The following is a 19,036-nucleotide window of genomic DNA, read 5'->3' on the forward strand; positions in this document are numbered from 1 at the left end:
CAACTTACCACGCACTCCATTTGAGAGTGAGAACCACTAATCATGACCACGAGGAGGTTACCCCATGTGACTCTACACTCCCTAGCAACCTGGCCAATTTGGTTGCTTAGGAGACCTGGCTGGAGTCACTCAACACACTCTGGATTCATGACTCCAGGGGTGGTAGCCCCCCCATCTCTTCTTAAAGAAAAATGTTACCCTTTTTGGGACATCTGTGCACTCACCATCTTTCAACATCAACACCTCCCATACTGGACACACCCAGTCAAAAACAGAAGGGTTATGAACACATGACAGTAGTGTTAAGAGTGGAAACAATACATTATTATTAAATGCTGCAGTTTAATGTGTAATTGATCTGAAAATGTACACAAATATACTGAATGGTGCATCCTTAGAATCACATTGTTTATTCTAAGTCCACTTAGCTTAGACTACAGGCTTGTTTTGTCTGTGTCACTAAAAGTATTAATGCTTTTAAATCTCTTTGGGGGTTTTAATCGTACATGTTGACTGTTTATTGTCTAATTATAAAACAGTAATTTCCAATCCTCTAATCTAATAAGACAAGTAGCGTTACATCCATGAGTGTTGTTGTTTAGAATAACAATTTTGGGACACTTCACAATTTTTATCACTCCGCTTGCCTCTGTTTGCCGCATTCTAGGTTGACAGTTTGCCTGTTGCTTAGCGGCCAGTATTGGGAAGCTACTTGAAGTAATCCATTACAGATTACTTATCTAAAATAGTTATCAGATATCTTCACTGATTAATTCATAAAAAACTTTACTAATTAACTATTAAGTTGATTTCTAAAACAAATTTCACAGAAAAGTTTTTTTTTTCATCAAATTCAAAATAATGTTTATATTCTGATAGAAATGCAAACATACACATAAGTCATAAGTTGTACATATGAACAAAATTCATGTTTTTAAATATATTCTACATAAACAATATTATTTAGAAATACAGTATGTGTAACCCAAGTAATATACTTAGAGTAACTTAATTGGAAGTCAGTAACTGTAATCTTTTTTATAAGAATTTTAAATGTAATATGTTATACAGTACTTCTTTTGACTAAAAAGTAATTGAGTTACAGTAATTAATTACTTTGTAATAATAAATAATAGAAGTTCCAACAAAGCCTTGAAATTACTTAACTGATCTATGTAGCAGAAAATATTCACAAGCAACTTTTCTGAAGGTCAGAGTTGTTTCTAAGGAGAAAAATCTTCTTTAGAAAGGAAATCAAAGCAATCTCATAAATGATAGGGTTTAATAATAAAGACATTTTTTATCCTTTTGTCAGAACACAGTATCAGTATTTACCATTTACTGCATGACTGCACTATGCAGACCCTTCACATAGTCCTGCTTATGTTTGCTTTATCCATACAGCTCAATCAGTTCATAATGTGCCGTTAAATTTGCTTCACATTGAAACGATGACCTACTTTTCCCACTCTATTCACATTCATTTAGACTCAGCTTCCTGTTTTCTTTCACTCTCTGCTCGGCAGGTGAACCAAGCCTGCAAATTCTCCCCCCTCCCTCTTCCTTTATTATATGGACAGGTAAAGACTAGTCACTCGGAGCTGCTTGTTTTGAAATATGATCAGGTACACTGCTTTCAATGTGAGACTGACCGTGCAGCAGGCTACACTTATTATTTGTCATATATTTGGTAATACATGCAAATATAATAATTTTAATGCAAAGTTGGTTCAGCATATTTAGTATAAACCTGTTAAAAAGTATAGTTCACACATTAACTTCTTGCAAAATGATTATTGTAAAATTGTGGCTCATTACATTTACTAAAATCAAAATCACAGTTTGTAATACTAAACTACAGTCTGTACAATTTAAAGGTAAAGTCTGTCATTTTTGTGCCACTAATATCACCAAATGGAATTGCAAAAATAATGAACGCTCCCCCCATCAGCCATGGTCGGTCAAATAGATAATTCCACCATAAATTTACACCACTGTTTGAGTGAATGTTGCTTTTTCAGACAGGTTGGGATGCTCAAACAAACAGAGCAATGTTTAAATAGCACCACAGAGCCACAGTGTTTGCACTTTTTCAGGGGAATTAACCTATGAGGGAATTAACCTAAAGGCTTAATTATAGTTATTTCTGCATACAAAGCTTGGAGAAAGTATTTTAACTAGGCTGTCAATAAATTGTATTAATTACATTAATTAAATTAATTTTATAAATCAATATTTACAACAACAACAACAACAAAAAGCCCAAAAATAAAGATAATTTACTATATAATACTTAAAATAATTATAAACATAATATAATTACAATAATTTAGATAATGGGTTAGTAACCCGGTAAAGCACAGAATAGACAATACAAAAAGTGGCTTTAGAAGTCTATTTATTGCTTCTTTTATTTCCATATCATTGAACATAAGCACATTATTGGCCTGCTCTAGACAGCAATCCATTTTGTAAATGAGTTTCTCAATGTCTCACAGGACGCGTTCCGGAATATTCTGGGATCAATGCAAGTTAGGCTCAAAGGACAGCATTTGTGGCATAATAATTATGACTCGTCCCTCCTTTTCTTTATAAAAAGCAAAAATCGAGGATACAGTGAGATGCTTACAGTAGAAGTGAATGGTGCCAATTTTTGGAGGGTTTAAAGGCAGAAATTTAAAGCTTATAATTTTATAAAAGCACTTACATTAATTCTTCTGTTAAAACTTGTTTATTATTTGAGCTCTAAAGTTATCGTCTTTACGGTCGTTTTAGGGTTTACAGCATTACATCAACATGGTGGCAAAGTTGTAAAATTATATAACTTTGCACAGAAATGTTAGTAAGCGATTTTGTCACACTAAAATCACGTTAACACACATATTGTTTACGTCTTGTAGCTATAATTTTAAAACAGTGAGTATTTTAATGTTTATGGTTTGGCCACATTCGCTTTTTTAAAGAACAGGAGGAACAAGTATATTTTTGTGGTAATCATTATTTTGCCATAGATGCTGTCAATTGAGCTTAACTTGTATTGAACCCATAATATTTCTTTAATGCATTAAATCAGTAGCCTTAATTTTGACAATGAAAAAAAATGACACACATCAACTTTAAATTTTACAAAAAAAAAAAACAAAGAAAAAAACATTTGAAATTCCAAAAATCTATGAGACCAAATAATACCTGCAGTGCTGGTATTCCTTTAAGATTTTCTCTGAGAGGCTGTATTCAGGGGTTTTAAATCCATGTAATAAAGTCACGCAGATTATTTTATTCACATAGATTTGATGGGTCCAAGCCAACTGAGTGCCTGAAAAAGCCTGCAGGCTGCAGCGCTAAACAGGTGTGCACAAAGTGGAGCCAGAGAAAGGCCTTTTACACATACCAGTAGGGCTTGGCTTTTACAAGATCAGTTTTCATAGACAAACACAACCATGTGCACACATACTCAACCATACAAAACAACAACACTCACCCACTCATGCACATTGACACATATTTGTATGAGCATACTTAATGAGAGGAGGCACAGATACCTTGACACATATTTTTATAAACATTAAAAGCATTTAATAGCATTTAATAGCACAGTGTGTTATAGATTGCCAGGTGATCTAATGTTTCTACGTATTTAAACCATAAACTTCCAAAAGCTTTTTCGAAGTAATGCAGCGAACAAATAGTGCTTGTTAGGTTAACATGTTACTCTAAGTGGATTTTGGAGCTTCAAAAATTTGGCACCCATTCACTTCATTGTATGGACTTACAGAGCTGGGATATTCTTCTAAAAATCTTAATTTCTGTTCTGCAGAAGGAAGAAAGTCACACACATCTGGGATGGCATGAGGGTGAGTAAATAATGAGACAATTTACATTTTTGGTTGAACTAACCCTTTAAATACATTTTCATTACTCTAAAACAAACTACAATGGTCTAGCTCCGCAGTACTTAAGTGACCTTCTACCACACTATATTCCATCACGTTCATTACGATCGCAAAACTCTGGCCTGTTAGTAGTTCCTAGAATATCAAAATCCACAAAAGGAGGTTGACCCTTCTCCTGTTTGGCTCCTAAATTATGGAATAGTCTCCCTAACACTGGATGCAGACACACTCACTGAGTTTAAGTCTAGACTAAAGACTCATCTATTTAGCCAGGCATACACCTAATTTATTCTTCACCACACAATTAGGCTGCTTTAGTTTGGTCTGCTGGAATCTGAAACATTGATCATGATCTATAACTCTGCAAAAAATTTAATGGCATCTATGCTAATATTATTCTATTTGTTTCCATGTCTCAACCTCGGGACTCCTATCCCGAGGTCACCAGAACCGGCTGGATCCAGCTCCATTCCTGCTTGGTATCGGACTCCACTGCTACGAGTGGATGATGACGACTAAATGCAGCTGGTGCCAGCCAGACATCACTTCAGTCTATTACGATGGACCTCAGAGGATGAACTGATGCCAACTCCAACCATAAGACATGGGATACTTCATATGCCATTGCCTGAACCTTGGACTTAGGATAGACCTCACCAAAATTACTGGCCGGTTAACTGCAAAGCACCTCTTTGATCTCGGCCTGCATCACCTTGGTCTAATGATGGACTACACTCTTGAAATGGAATACATAGACTGTCAATAAATTGCCAACAAAAGCCTTCATCAGCCAACTAACAAAGGACAATTGCATCTATGTGAATTTCTGCAGTTAATCCAGGATGAACTTCAAAGAAATTAGTCATTGAGCTTACAGTTCTTACAAAATCTTCGTTTAAACACTGGCCCTTAACACTTAGTTTAATAATTTGAAACCATGACTTGCACTGCACATAAATAAGTAATATTGGCGTTATATTCATGATGTTAGTCAGAGGAGAACTGGCCTCCACAGTGAGCCTGGTTTCTCCCAAGGTTATTTTTCTCCATTAATCAACATTTTATGGAGTTTTGAGTTCCTTGCCACAGTCACCTTCAGCTTGCTCACTGGGGTCCTAAATACAATTATTATTGAACTACTTATTTTTATACATACTTCATAATTGTATTTTATCAAACTACACAATGATGACTAAGACATTATAGATAATGTGGTTTCATTTTCTGTTAATGCATGATTTTCTGTAAAGCTGCTTTGAAACGATGTGTGTTGTGAAAGGTGCTATACAAATAAAAATGACTTGACTTATAATAAAATCACAGTCCTAAAATACTAAAAGTAAAATAAAATTTAAATATACTGAAAAAAGAAGAGTAACTGAAACTAGAAAACACTTAAAAAAAAAAAAAAAAAAAAAACTAACAGTCAATCTATTTGACTAAATTGTAAATAAATAAAACTTAATTCATAATTTAAAACTATCCTGCTTTTTTATACATATTTTGGGCCACAAAGCTTTTGCAAATGCAAAAAAGAGACTACAATAAAATGGTTAAACATTAAACCTTCTGAGAGCTGCGGGAAAGCAAGTTCATTATCATGGACGACCCCCACTCGCAAATAAGATCTTTGACATATGTAGACACTTTCCTCATTCCCCAAATAACTGTGCTTCTGTCATTCTACTTAAATTGCCCAGTAAGCTGTAGCCGAGAACAAACAAAGAGTTTCGTCTGTCCCAGATCACGCAACAAGAACAGACCCTGTTTGTGTGGCTTCATCCCATCTGTGCTGCTGGGCTGACCATTGGGGAAAGCCCTAATAGCATGTAGTCACACAAACAAGGCCTGTTCTTATTACTGCTTCCCAAACCTCTTCCGTCACCATCTGTTCATTCTGCAGGTGAACGTTGCTGTTTTTTCAGCCCTTACAAGACCTTTAAGGCCAGCCGTACTAACAGAGTTGAGTGAAGGGCTTTAGAAGAGGGGCCTGAGGATCTGGATCCCCCTTCCACCCCGAGTGGTCCTGTTGACCTGAATTCAGCAAGCTAAATGAGGGAAACTGAGGACAGAACATTCTGCACGCAGAGAGCCCAAATGGGATGGAGTATTTCTGGGTGTGGCATGGCGCCCTTTTTCCCCATACTGCAGTTCTGGTACATGTAGGTGCAGATACTAATTTACCCCTCTGCCTCTAACTGACAGGTGAAGGGGCAGGTGCTCCAAATGCAGGAGAAAAAATGGGAGGGAGGGGAGTTAGTTCATTTTATAGGAAAAAGTGAACTGTAAATCAGTAAGAAGTCTCAGCGAAGTTGTGTATTACGCTTCAGTCAAAAGACACAAATAACAATTTTTGGTACCATATCCAAAAAAAACTTTTGGCCAAAAGTTTGGAATAATGTAAAGATTTTGCTCTTATGGAAAGAAATTGGTACTTTTATTAACCAAAGTGGCATTCGACTGATCACAATGTATAGTCAGGACATTAATAACATGAAAAATTAAACTACTTCAAAGAGTCCTCATCAAAAAATCCTCCACGTCCAGCAATGACAGCTTTGCAGATCCTTGGCATTCTAGCTGTAAGTTTGTCCAGATACTCAGGTGACATTTCACCCCACGCTTCCTGTAGCACTTGCCATAGATGTGGCTGTCTTGTCGGGCACTTCTCACGCACCTTACAGTCTAGCTGATCCCACAAAAGCTTAATGGGGTTAAGATCTATAACACTCCTTTCCAGTTATCTGTTGTCCAATGTCTGTGTTTCTTTGACCACTCTAATCTTTTCTTTTTGTTTTTTTGTTTCAAAAGTGGCTTTTTCTTTGCAATTCTTCCCATAAGGCCTGCACCCCTGAGTCTTCTCTTTACTGTTGTACATGAAACTGGTGTTGAGCGGGTAGAATTCAATGAAGCTGTCAGCTGAGGACATGTGAGGTGTCTATTTCTCAAACTAGAGACTCTGATGTACTTATCCTCTTGTTTAGTTGTACATCTGACCTTCCACATCTCTTTCTGTCCTTGTTAGAGCCAATTGTCCATTGTCTTTGAAGACTGTAGTGTACACCTTTGTATGAAATCTTCAGTTTCAATTTCAAGCATTGTATAGCATTCATTCCTCAAAACAATGATTGACTGACGAGTTTCTAGAGTAAGCTGTTTCTTTTTTGCCATTTTTGACCTAATATCGACCTTAACACATGCCAGAACTCAAAAACAAACACAAAGCCAATGTTAATTTTCATATAATGAACCAAATAGCTTTCAACTGTGTTTGATATGACGGCAAGTGATTTTCTAGTAACAAATTAGCAATTTAGCATGATGGCTGCTGGAAATGGGGCCTGTATAGATTTGATCAAAAATATTGTAATGTCCTGACTATATTTTGTGATCAGTTGAATGCCACTTTGGTGAATTAAAGTACCAATTTCCTTCCGAAACAGCAAAATCTGTACATTATTCCAAACTTTTGGCCACCAGTTTATATATATATATATATATATATATATATATATATATATATATATATATATATATATATATATATATATATATATAAACATTATATAATCATGGTAACATTCCCAAAACTTGGTACTATCAATGTCCAAAATAACATGTTAATGTTGTGGTATGTCCAGTAAACAATGGTATTACCAAGGGAACATATCAAAAAGAATGGTAATATTACAGTATGGAAGATGTTAAAGAAACCATGGTATTACCATGGTACCATGTCAAAAATAACATAGTAATGGAGTGGTACATGTCCAAAGAAACATGGTATTATCATTGTAACACACTCCAAAAACATGGCACTACCATGGTTCATGTTTAAGAAATCATGGTATTATCATGGAACCATGTCCAAAATAACATGATGATGTTGTGGTACACCCAAAGAACAATGGTATTACCATGGTAACATGTCCAAAGACATGGTAATATCATAGTATCTTTTTTAAGAAACCACAGTATTATATGATTTCCATGTCCAAAAAAAACAAAAAAACATGGCAATGTTATCATACATATCCAAAAACATGGTATTACCATGGTATAATGTCCAAAAAACATGGTAATGTTGATGTACATGTCTAGAAAAACAATGGTGTTACCATGGTAACATGTCCAAAAATGCATGGCAGTGCCATGGTAATGTTGTGGTATGTCCAAAAAAGAAACATGGTATTGTATTGGTATTACCATGGTACAATTTCCAAAATAATGTGGTTATGCTGTGGTACATGTCCAAAAAAACATGATACTGACATAATACCATTGTAAGATTGTGGTACATGTCCAAAAAACATAGTAAAATTTTTTCAAAAAACAAAAACAAGTTAATAACATTGTACTGTTTGTTAGTGGATTCAAGGAGTAGGACATAAAGAATAGCTTGATTGATGAAGACCAAGACATTGCCTCAAAAAAACATAAACATGCCTGTTTGTTCACTTGTATTTGTTACCAAACATCTTGTGCCATTTAGTGCTCCCTCCACTATCAGTTTTATCTCTACCTGCATATGCAGTATGAGCATGCAGTGAGTCATCCAAACACATTCAGCAAAAACACAGGCTGGCACGGCCGAGCTGGAGGATAACGATAGACATTCCAAAGGTCTGGCCGCCCCCACTGTCTCTCTGATGTTAATATCGGCCAACAGTTTTAACTAAAGCAAAGCACCACCAAGCTACACCATGTCTGTTTCATTCATGCTAAAACACATCCTGCAGCATTGAAAGTTCACTCCTGTTACCAAAGATCCATGAAGACATTGAAAATTGTGCTTGTCTTAGATGACTCTCTTACAGGTGTCAATCTTCTGGTTGTGTACTGGATAAAGGGAAGGGCAAGAGTTTCACAAACAATTCATCTGGTCAACAACGTCCACCCAGTCTGCGTGTATGAAAACCACCTGATCTCACTCCATTCAGGCAGGACCATAATTGTGTGGGATAATCACTGTTACTAAAAGGATATCTCTTACACTTCCAATGGTACTGTATGACGCAGTAATTACACACAATGGTTTCTGGTTCTATACAGGATGAGGATGAATACAAATGAAGATGAATAAGGGAGATTTTATTGGGATGTGATACTTCTTTGTTTGTCCACATATCCTCATATGGTCATTCATTCATGAGCTATGAGAATGATATTGGTTTTATTTGAGGTTAAAAGCATACTCAATTTCCAGGTAGATGAACAATCCCATGGCATATTAGACTACAAGTAGCTACCTAAACTCAGACATTATGAAGCTAGTTTAAATGTGATTCATGTAATATCTGCACTGCTAGCATTACCAAAAATAAAATAATTTTCACATTTCTGGGTTTGAAACATGGAAGCAAACTACAGTGGGGTAAACTATAGCAGTGAAAGGGAGACCACTGCAAATAATAATTATTTATTTGTATTTATTTTTTATTTTAATTTTTTTGCATTTCCATTTGCTCCAACAGGAAAAGGAAATGGCCACTGTTACGTTTTTACGACTTTACAATAGAGGAAAAAATTGAAAGCGATGGATTATTGAAGTCAGAAGAGACAAAGATGCCAAATGAACTGGTATTCCATTAGCAGCTATTTGAAACCTCATTGCTACAGTTGTGACTTGCATTTTCTTTTCTTTTTTTATAGGCTAATGTCAGGGTAATATAAAAGAACAAAGAACAATGTTATTAATTTACACTAAATAATAATTTTAAAATATATATTTTTTAAAAAGTTTGCAAGATTAACACACCTATTATATCGCTTCTGAAGACATGGATTAAAACACTGGAGTCATATGGATTACTTTTATGATGCTTTTATGTGCTTTTTGGAGCGTCAAAATTTTGCTTTGTATTGTATGGATCTACAGAGTTGAGATATTCTTTTTAAAATCTTTGTGTTCTGCAGAAGAAAGTCTGGCGATGGAATGAGGGTGAGTAAATGATGAGAGAATTGTCATTTTTGGGTGAACTATTCCTTTAATCATGTCAGGCATCATCACAGGCTGTGAAAAGGGCCCATAGCAAAAAAAAAAAAAAAAACAGGCTCCTCAAACATTAATTCTGTCTGCCATTCGTTGAAATAAACCAATAGCCTCACCCCAAACTCACACTGTAGGTTAAGCCAATGTTTCTGTGTCGGGCAGTGTCAGGCTTTTGATAGCACCACAGTATTTAAACTTTGAGGATATCATCTTTGAATGGCTTACTTCTAGTTGTCTCTCTTTCTGCATATTAATCTGCAACAGGATCAAATACTTTAACACTGTAAAAATTATGCAATTCTCCTTTATGCTTAAGGAATGGTTTCCACTGTTTAATAACTCTTGTGTCTGTGCAGTCAGGGTAATTGCTGTTGCCCACACAGCAGTGGAGAGAACATAAAGCCTTACATCAGACAGGTGCTAGGTCATAAAGAAGACATCAAACCTTCCCACTCAGAAAGAAAAGAAAACATCCCAAAACACATGCTCCACATGACACTAAAATAAACAAATATATGAACTTAAGACAGACACAAAGACATGTACAGTGCATCCAGAAAGTATTCACAGCGCTTCACTTTTTCCACATTTTGTTATGTTTCAGCCTTATTCCAAAATGGATTAAATTCATTATTTTCCTCAAAATTCTACAAACAATACCCCATAATGACAACATGAAAGAAGTTTGTTTGAAATCTTTGCAAATTTATAAAAATAACAAAAACAAAAAAAAAAACACATGTACATAAGTATTCACAGCCTTTGCTCAAAACTTTGTTGAAGCACCTTTGGCACCAATTACAGCCTCAAGTCTTTTTCATTATGATGCTACAAGCTTGGCACACCTATTTTTGGGCAGTTTTTCCCATTCTTCTTTGCAGGACCTCTCAAGCTCCATCAGGTTGGATGGGGAGCATCGGTGCACAGCCATTTTCAGATCTCTCCAGAGATGTTCAATCGGGTTCAAGTCTGGGCTCTGGCTGGGCCACTCAAGGAATTCACAGAGTTGTCCCGTAGCCACTCCTTTGTTATCTTGGCTGTGTGCTTAGGTTCATCTTCCAACAGGACAACGACCCTTTGCCCCAGTCTGAGGTCAAGAGCGCTCTGGAGCAGGTTTTCATCAAGGATGTTTCTGTACATTGCTGCATTCATCTTTCTCTCGATCCTGACTAGTCTCCCAGTCCCTGCCGTTGAAAAATACCCCCACAGCATGATGCTGCCACCACCATGCTTCACTGTAGGGATGGTATTGGCCAGGTGATGAGTGGTGCCTGGTTTCATCCAGACATGACGCTTGCCATTCAGGCCAAAGAGTTCAATCTTTGTTTCATCAGACCAGAGAATTTTGTTTCTCATGGTCTGAGAGTCCTTCAGGTGCCTTTTGGCAAATTCCAGGTGGGCTGCCATGTGCCTTTTACTGAGGAGTGGCTTCCGTCTGGCCACTCTACCATACAGGCCTGATTGGTGGAGTGCTGCAGAGATGGTTGTTCTTCTAGAAGGTTCTCCTATCTCCACAGAGAAATGCTGGAGCTCTGTCAGAGTGACCATCGGGTTCTTGGTCACCTCCCTGACTAAGGCCCTTCTCCCCCGATCACTCAGTTTGGCCGGGCGGCCAGCTCTAGGAAGAGTCCTGGTGGTTCCAAACTTCTTCCATTTACGGATGATGGAGGCCACTGTGCTCATTGGGACCTTCAATGCTGCAGACATTTTTCTGTACCCTTCCCCAGATCTGTGCCTCGATACAATCCTGTCTCGGAGGTCTACAGACAATTCCTTGGACTTCATGGCTTGGTTTGTGCTCTGACATGCACTGTTAACTGTGGGACCTTATATAGACAGGTGTGTGCCTTTCCAAATCATGTCCAATCAATTGTATTTACCACAATCAAGTTGTAGAAACATCTCAAGGATGATCAGTGGAAACAGGATGCACATGCGTTGCGAGCGCCGACACAACATAGTAGTGTTTTGTTTGTTTTGTTCACAATTCTTATGTTTTTTGTCTTGGATGTTGTCTGCCTTACTGTCTACGACAGACAAACACTTTTGGACATTGGTTCAGCAATTTCACACCATAAACCGGACTTCACATTCCTCAATGCTGACCCGCTGTTTACAAACACGCAAGCGGAGCCCTTTGTCTGGGCAGCACGGCCGCGGAAACGCAAAAGGAAAAGGGGAAACAAAGCCGGCGTTCTCATCAGAGTAAGACGCCACGCAAATTGACCCCCGCTACCCACTATTCTACTGGCAAATGTTCAGTCTCTGGATAACAAGCTCTGCGAGCTGAAGGTGCGGATCTCTTTCCAACGAGATACAAGGGACTGCTGCATTATCTGCCTTACGGAAACTTGGATGTCTGCGGAGATTCCAGACTCAGCCATTGAACCCGCAGGGTTCTCTGTGCACCGAACGGACAGAGCGAAAGACCTCTCAGGTAAGAGCAGAGGTGGTAGTGTATGTTTTATGATCAACAAATCCTGGTGTGATCAGAGGAACGTACATTCTATCAAGTCTTTCTGCTCTCCTGATCTGGAATTTCTTATGCTTCTGTGTCGACCATTCTGGCTACCCAGGGAATTCACAGCGGTCATTATCACAGCTGTGTACATTCCCCCACAAGCCGACACAGACCGGGCACTCAAGGAACTGTATGGGAGTATAAGTGAGCAGGAAACCACACACCCTGAGGCCACGTTCATTGTGACCGGGGACTTTAATAAAGCCAGTTTAAAATCAGTCGCACCAAAATACCACCAGCACATTAGTTTCAACACACGAGGGGACCGGGTTTTGGACCATTGCTACTCTCCCTTCCGGGATGGCTACAAATCCCTCCCCCACCCACCATTTGGCAAATCGGACCACTCTTCCATTCTTCTTCTGCCCGCTTACAGGCAGAAATTGAAACAGGAAGCACCCACCCTCAGAACGATCCAGTGCTGGTCGGACCAATCAGATTCTACACTACAAGACTGTTTTGATCACACAGACTGGGAGATGTTCCGGTCCGCCTCTGATGACGACATCGAGCTTTACGCTGATAGCGTAATGTGTTTTATCAGAACGTGCGTAGAGGACATGGTTCCGACCAGAACAATACGGATCTATCCGAATCAGAAACCTTGGATTAATAGCGATGTTCACGTGGCACTTAATGTGCGGACCTCTGCTTTTAATTCCGGGAATGTGGAGGAGCATAAACAAGCCAGTTATGCCCTCCGAAAAACTATCAGAACCGCAAATCGCCAGTACAGGAGCAAGATTGAAGGACAGTTTAACACCACCAACTCTAGAAGCATGTGGCAGGGAATTAACATCATCACGGACTTTAAAGGGAATAAAAACTCCGCCATGAACACCGCTGCCTCTCTCCCGGATGAGCTAAATACTTTTTATGCTCGTTTCGAGGGAAATAACACCACCCTCGTGGAGAGAGCTCTCGCGGCTGAAGCTACAGAGGTTAGTTCACTCTCAGTTTCTGTAGCGGATGTAACCCGATGCTTCTAACGGGTGAATATCCGCAAAGCCACGGGCCCAGACGGCATTCCGGGCCACATCATCAGAGCGTGCGCGAACCAGCTGGCTGGTGTTTTTACGGACATTTTCAACCTTTCCCTCTCTTTGTCTGTAGTCCCCACATGCTTTAAAACATCCACCATTGTGCCTGTTCCAAAACAATCAAAAATAACTTGCTTAAATGACTGGCGTCCAGTTGCTCTGACCCCCATCATCAGCAAATGCTTTGAGAGACTAATCAGAGATTACATCTGTTCTGTGCTGCCTCTCTCTCTTGACCCGCTGCAGTTTGCTTACCGCAACAACCGCTCCACGGATGATGCCATTGCATCTACAATACACACTGCTCTCTCCCACCTGGAAAAAAAGAACACTTATGTGAGAATGCTGTTTGTAGACTACAGCTCAGCATTCAACACCATAGTGCCCTCCAAGCTAGATGAGAAACTCCGGGCTCTGGGCTTAAACAGCTCGCTGTGCAGCTGGATCCTGGACTTCCTGTCAAGCAGACGCCAGGTGGTTAGAATGGGCAGCAGCATCTCCTCATCACTGACCCTCAACACTGGAGCCCCGCAGGGCTGTGTTCTCAGCCCACTCCTGTATTCCCTGTACACACATGACTGTGTGGCAACACATAGCTCCAATGCCATCAAGTTTGCTGATGACACGACGGTGGTAGGTCTGATCACTGACAATGATGAAACAGCCTACAGAGAGGAGGTGCACACTCTGACACACTGGTGTCAGGAGCACAACCTCTCCCTCAACGTCAGTAAGACAAAGGAGCTTGTGGTGGACTTCAGAAGAAAAGACAGAGAACACAGTCCCATCACCATCAATGGAGCACCAGTGGAGAGAGTCAGCAGCTTCAAGTTCCTGGGTGTCCACATCACTGAGGAACTCACATGGTCCATCCACACTGAAGTCGTTGTGAAGAAGGCTCATCAGCGCCTCTTCTTCCTGAGACGGCTGAGGAAGTTTGGAATGAACCGCCACATCCTCACACGGTTCTACACCTGCACTGTAGAGAGCATCCTGACTGGCTGCATCTCCGCCTGGTACGGCAATAGCACCGCCCACAAAGCACTGCAAAGGGTGGTACAAACTGCCAGACACATCATCGGAGGTGAGCTTCCCTACCTCCAGGAAATATATACAAGGCGGTGTGTGAAAAAAGCTAGGAGGATCATCAGAGACTCCAGCCACCCGAGCCATGGGCTGTTCTCACTGCTACCATCAGGTAGGCGGTATCGCAGCATCAGGACCTGCACCAGCCGACTCCATGATAGCTTCTTCCCCCAAGCAATCAGACTTCTGAACTCTTGATCTCCCACGATCAATATACATCAGCACTGCACTTTATTACCCTTACTCTTATATCTCACACCGGACTGTCATAAATTATATTATTATTATATTATATTCTCTCTTAACAACTGACTATCAACCGACAGCCTGAATGTCAATACAGTACAATACTGTACATTCTATATATACTTTTTTATATATTTTTATTTTTTATTTTTATTGAATAATGTGTATCTATATAGTGCGTACTGTATACTGTACAGTGTACTTTATTATTTGTATATTGTTGAGTGTAATTATGTGTATATCAGATGTTTAAATTGTGTTGTGTTAATTTGATGTTATTGTAAATTGGTACTGTCTCATCACTGTCACGACTGCTATGTTGATCGGAACTGCACCCAAGAATTTCACACACCATTGCACTTGTGTATATGGCTGTGTGACAATAAAGTGATTTGATTTTGATTTGATTTTGACATGAGCTCAATTTTGAGTGTCATGGCAAAGGCTGTGAATACTTATGTACATGAGATTATTTTTTTATTTTTTTTCGTTTTTTTATTTGTAATAAATTTGCAAAGATTTCAAACAAACTTCTTTCATGTTGTCATTATGGGGTATTTTTTGTAGAATTTTGAGGAACATAATGAATTTAATCAATTTTGGAATAAGGCTGTAACATAACAAAATGTGGAAAAAGTGAAGCGCTGCGAATACTTTCCGGATGCACTGTATATTAACCAACATACCCAAATAACGCAACAGCTTTCAATCATATGAATTATGAGTTGGGCAGAACAGCAAGTCCTCCAAACTTGTGACAAGATGAGTAAGTCATCAGGTAGACAGATCTTCTGTTTAATATCACTTAAATGTTCTAACTGTCTCAACTGGTTTAAGAACTCTGAATGCCACATTGCCCTTTTCATAACGTGCCATAAGAATGAAAAATTACAAACGAGATCTCTTTACTATCTCAACTGTTTCTCCTAGACAGCAAAAGGAATTAAATGGAGAGCAATTTTGAGACATTTGCTGAAGTCTCCTGCTTCTCAGATGTTTCTCCTGAGAAAAAGACCCCAGTAATCTTACGTGTCTTTTTTACAGTGTCAGAAGTGATCTCAATAATGTCAAAAACTGTGCTCAGATTTGCCAAAGTCTGCAATCAAAAGTCAGAGCTTTCAATATGAACTTTCATTATGAAACATTTCCCATCAAATTCCAACATCATCACATGGGAAGTTGACATGTTGCTACTGAATGATCTGGTACCCTAACATAGACCCCATTCATCCAAGTTCCATCTCCAATCAGTCATCTCTGCATCAATTCAAAAGCATTTCCCTTTTCCTGTGGTGCTACTAATAGCGCATTACACAAGTTTCATTGGAAACATTGGAGTCCTGAGGAATCCAGGAAGTAATCGTGTTCACATAATTAAAGGGATAGATCACCCAAAAATGAAAATTCTCTCATTACTTACTCACCCTCATGATATCCCAGGTGTATGACTTTCTTTCTTCACCAGAACACATTTGAAGAAAAACAGAAAAATATCTTAGCTCAGTAGGTCCTTAAAATGCAAGTGAATGGAGATTTCTCTTTTGAAGCTCCAAAAATCACAAACATTCAGCATACGCATCATCGATACAACACCAGCTGTTAAATTAACGTCTTCTAAAGCGATACGATCGCTTCTGGTGCAAAAAAGTTAAATATTTAAGTACATTAAGTATCTTTTTTCTCCACTGATAGTTAGGTTTAGGGTTGGGTTTTGGGTTATGCTGTATGTCAAATAAAATATGCATTGCTGCTTACTGTATTATATCACTTACAACTAAAATACTTTGCTTTACAACTCATTTTTTGACACCACTCTGTGGAAATTTCTGCTGGAAACGAGCTAACATGGTCCCATCTATTCAACAACACTTCCAGTTTCGGCCACTGGGAGCAGTGGTTCGAATTTTGGCAAGCACAGACCAATTTTACGTACAGTTCTTTTACAGCCTCTTTGACGGCATGTTCCTGACAAGCACTCACCTGCCCCACACATCAACAGCAGCAGCTCACACATGCACACTTACCATCTCTGCTCCCTGCAGCTGTAGCATATTCAGGGCTCATATCCTGCCAGAGCTATTGCACTATGATGCATGCAAGATTAAGTAGCTTGCTAGTGCTCGGTAGCACTGGCATATTTGCATCTGATTGTGTCTGTTAGCAGGGCTGCAGGGAAGTGTTGTTGCTTGCTTTTCCAGAATTTTATGAACTGGACTATATTCAAAACCTATCATGAGCTTTGTCTAGGCAGGTGATGAATATCTGGTGTGCAAGGCAAAAAAATTTACTCTATGCACGAGTGTCTGTTCAAGCAAGACTACAGCTACCTGGTACTAAAATGTGAAAACCCCATGGGACAGATTGAGATGACCTTAGTCTAAATGACCTTTAACATTAAGTGTCACATAGTAAAGATGAAGTAGTCAGAATTTAGTTGTTGGTAGCATTTCACAATGTCACAAAATTTACAGTAAGCAAAATAAAACAAGCTTTTTATCAGCTAATAACCAATTAATCATACAGTGGGGTCCAACTAGTGAAAATGCTTCTATTTTGCATTTGTCTAACGTTTTCATTAAAAATGTATGTTATCAGATTCAGCATATTAACTGAAAAATGTAGATATTAAAATGTGTCCTTTTTGCTTTAATGACAGCATGCACTTGCATTAGCATGGACTCCACAAGTCTGTGCAAAACGTAATGATCCATGCTATCCAAACATGATTTGAGAATGTTTTAGAGAGTATCTTGTGTGCTTCATTGGAAACAAGGTAATCTGACCTTTTGTACAAAGGAGTTAACATGTTCAGTATCATAAATATGCTCAATTGGTGACCTAGAAAGCGTGCAGAATATTTCGTATTTATTTTGTCATAAAATGTCCTTGTTTTAACATTTTAAACTCCTAAAATGTTCCATTTCCTGGTCAAAGTCACAAATTTGCTTACATTTGATAATATAGAAACTGTGCAAAATCTTAAAATCTGAACTTCTTTTTTAAAACCCTAAAACGTATATTTCCACATTTAAATTATTTTAATTGATTTAATTGCATATACTGTATAATGCTTCCTTATATAACCTCAAAAATAAAACATGTAACAAAGTGCACAACTTTTCCCCAAAACATTCTGGTGTTATCAGCCTATATGCAACAGATCTCCATAGATTTATATTTACCTCATTGGTATCATTGGACTGCGGGCTGGACGGGCTCCAACACCAATGTGCAAATCCAAGCCATACAAGATTGTGGCTAATGTGGTATAGTGTCCATGACCGCCTGGTGTTCCTCTGGGTTACTTAGTTTACACTCAGCTGCACTTTATCTCAGTCAAACACTGCGGCTTGTGATCAGATGATCCAAGTGCTCTGTTAAATCTCCTTATCAGTCACTCAAAAATACAGCTATAACATATACTGACTGTTCTAGCTCCTTAAAAATGCACTTTCTCCTTCATATCTGTGCTCATATCTCCCCCCCTCTCTCTCCCGCAACAAATGAAGACAGACATGTCTCTGGCTCCCTGTTCCACTTATTTATGGTTTTATTTCTACTACCTGCCAGCAGAGAAAAAGAAGGAGAGAGAGGCACAAGCTGTCGTCTGCTTCCAAGAGTTCTTCCTGCCAATGAGGGAGAAAGAGTGTGTGTGGGTCTGGATTCCTGTGTGTCAACAGCAGTACTTTGCAAGTGGATAGCAGGCAGTCGGGGGTGGGGGTATTAGTGAAACAGAGAGGGGAATAAGAAGGGTGGGAATGAGACTGTATACTAATATCCCTTCATGCATGTGAGTGTGTGCATGAGCGTGTGTATAATTAAGTATCAGTTAGAAGATAGCAAGTAGCTGAGAGGGCATGCTCAAACTCAGTCCGATATGCTCTTTAAAACCTCTTTAACTTGCTCCCTTTCAAACACCTCATTTCTTCACTTATAAAGGACTGAGAAATGGCCAGATCATATGGTAGATGACTTTATTGTTAAACTTTTAATGTTAATCTGTATCCTTTTAATACATTGGTACTGAGAAATGATTGTATATAGGAGGGAAAAACATATTAATGTCAATTTATGACAGTTATCTATGCCATGTGGTTCTTGTGTAATAGACTGTTCTGGATTGCTCCTGCAGGTGATGGGGCACATGGAGTCCATTATTAATACGGTGAAAGGGCCGCTGTCCACGTTGCATACTTCAGCACCTTGACATGTACCAACCCAACCCCAACCCCTCCTGCAGGCTGAACAGCCTAGGAAC

The 19,036-nt window shown here is 38.9% G+C and overlaps 1 protein-coding gene across 2 annotated transcripts in view; it reads right to left on the bottom strand.

Moving 5' to 3' along the window:
* Positions 1–18,392, bottom strand: part of LOC127418990 (rho guanine nucleotide exchange factor 19-like) — a 39,371-nt gene extending 20,979 nt beyond the window's left edge. Inside the window, exon 1 of one of the 2 annotated variants that reach the window (XM_051659985.1) lies at positions 17,961–18,392. The gene's annotated coding sequence lies outside the window, so the exon portion shown is untranslated. Of the gene's footprint in view, positions 1–3,189; positions 3,356–17,960 lie in introns of those variants that run through there. The other variant, XM_051659986.1, reaches the window with a different exon arrangement.
* Between the last annotated feature and the right edge of the window lie 644 nt (positions 18,393–19,036).

The sequence above is a fragment of the Myxocyprinus asiaticus genome, chromosome 28 (genome assembly GCF_019703515.2).
Source record: "Myxocyprinus asiaticus isolate MX2 ecotype Aquarium Trade chromosome 28, UBuf_Myxa_2, whole genome shotgun sequence".
In the NCBI taxonomy this organism is placed as follows: Eukaryota; Metazoa; Chordata; class Actinopteri; order Cypriniformes; family Catostomidae; genus Myxocyprinus; species Myxocyprinus asiaticus.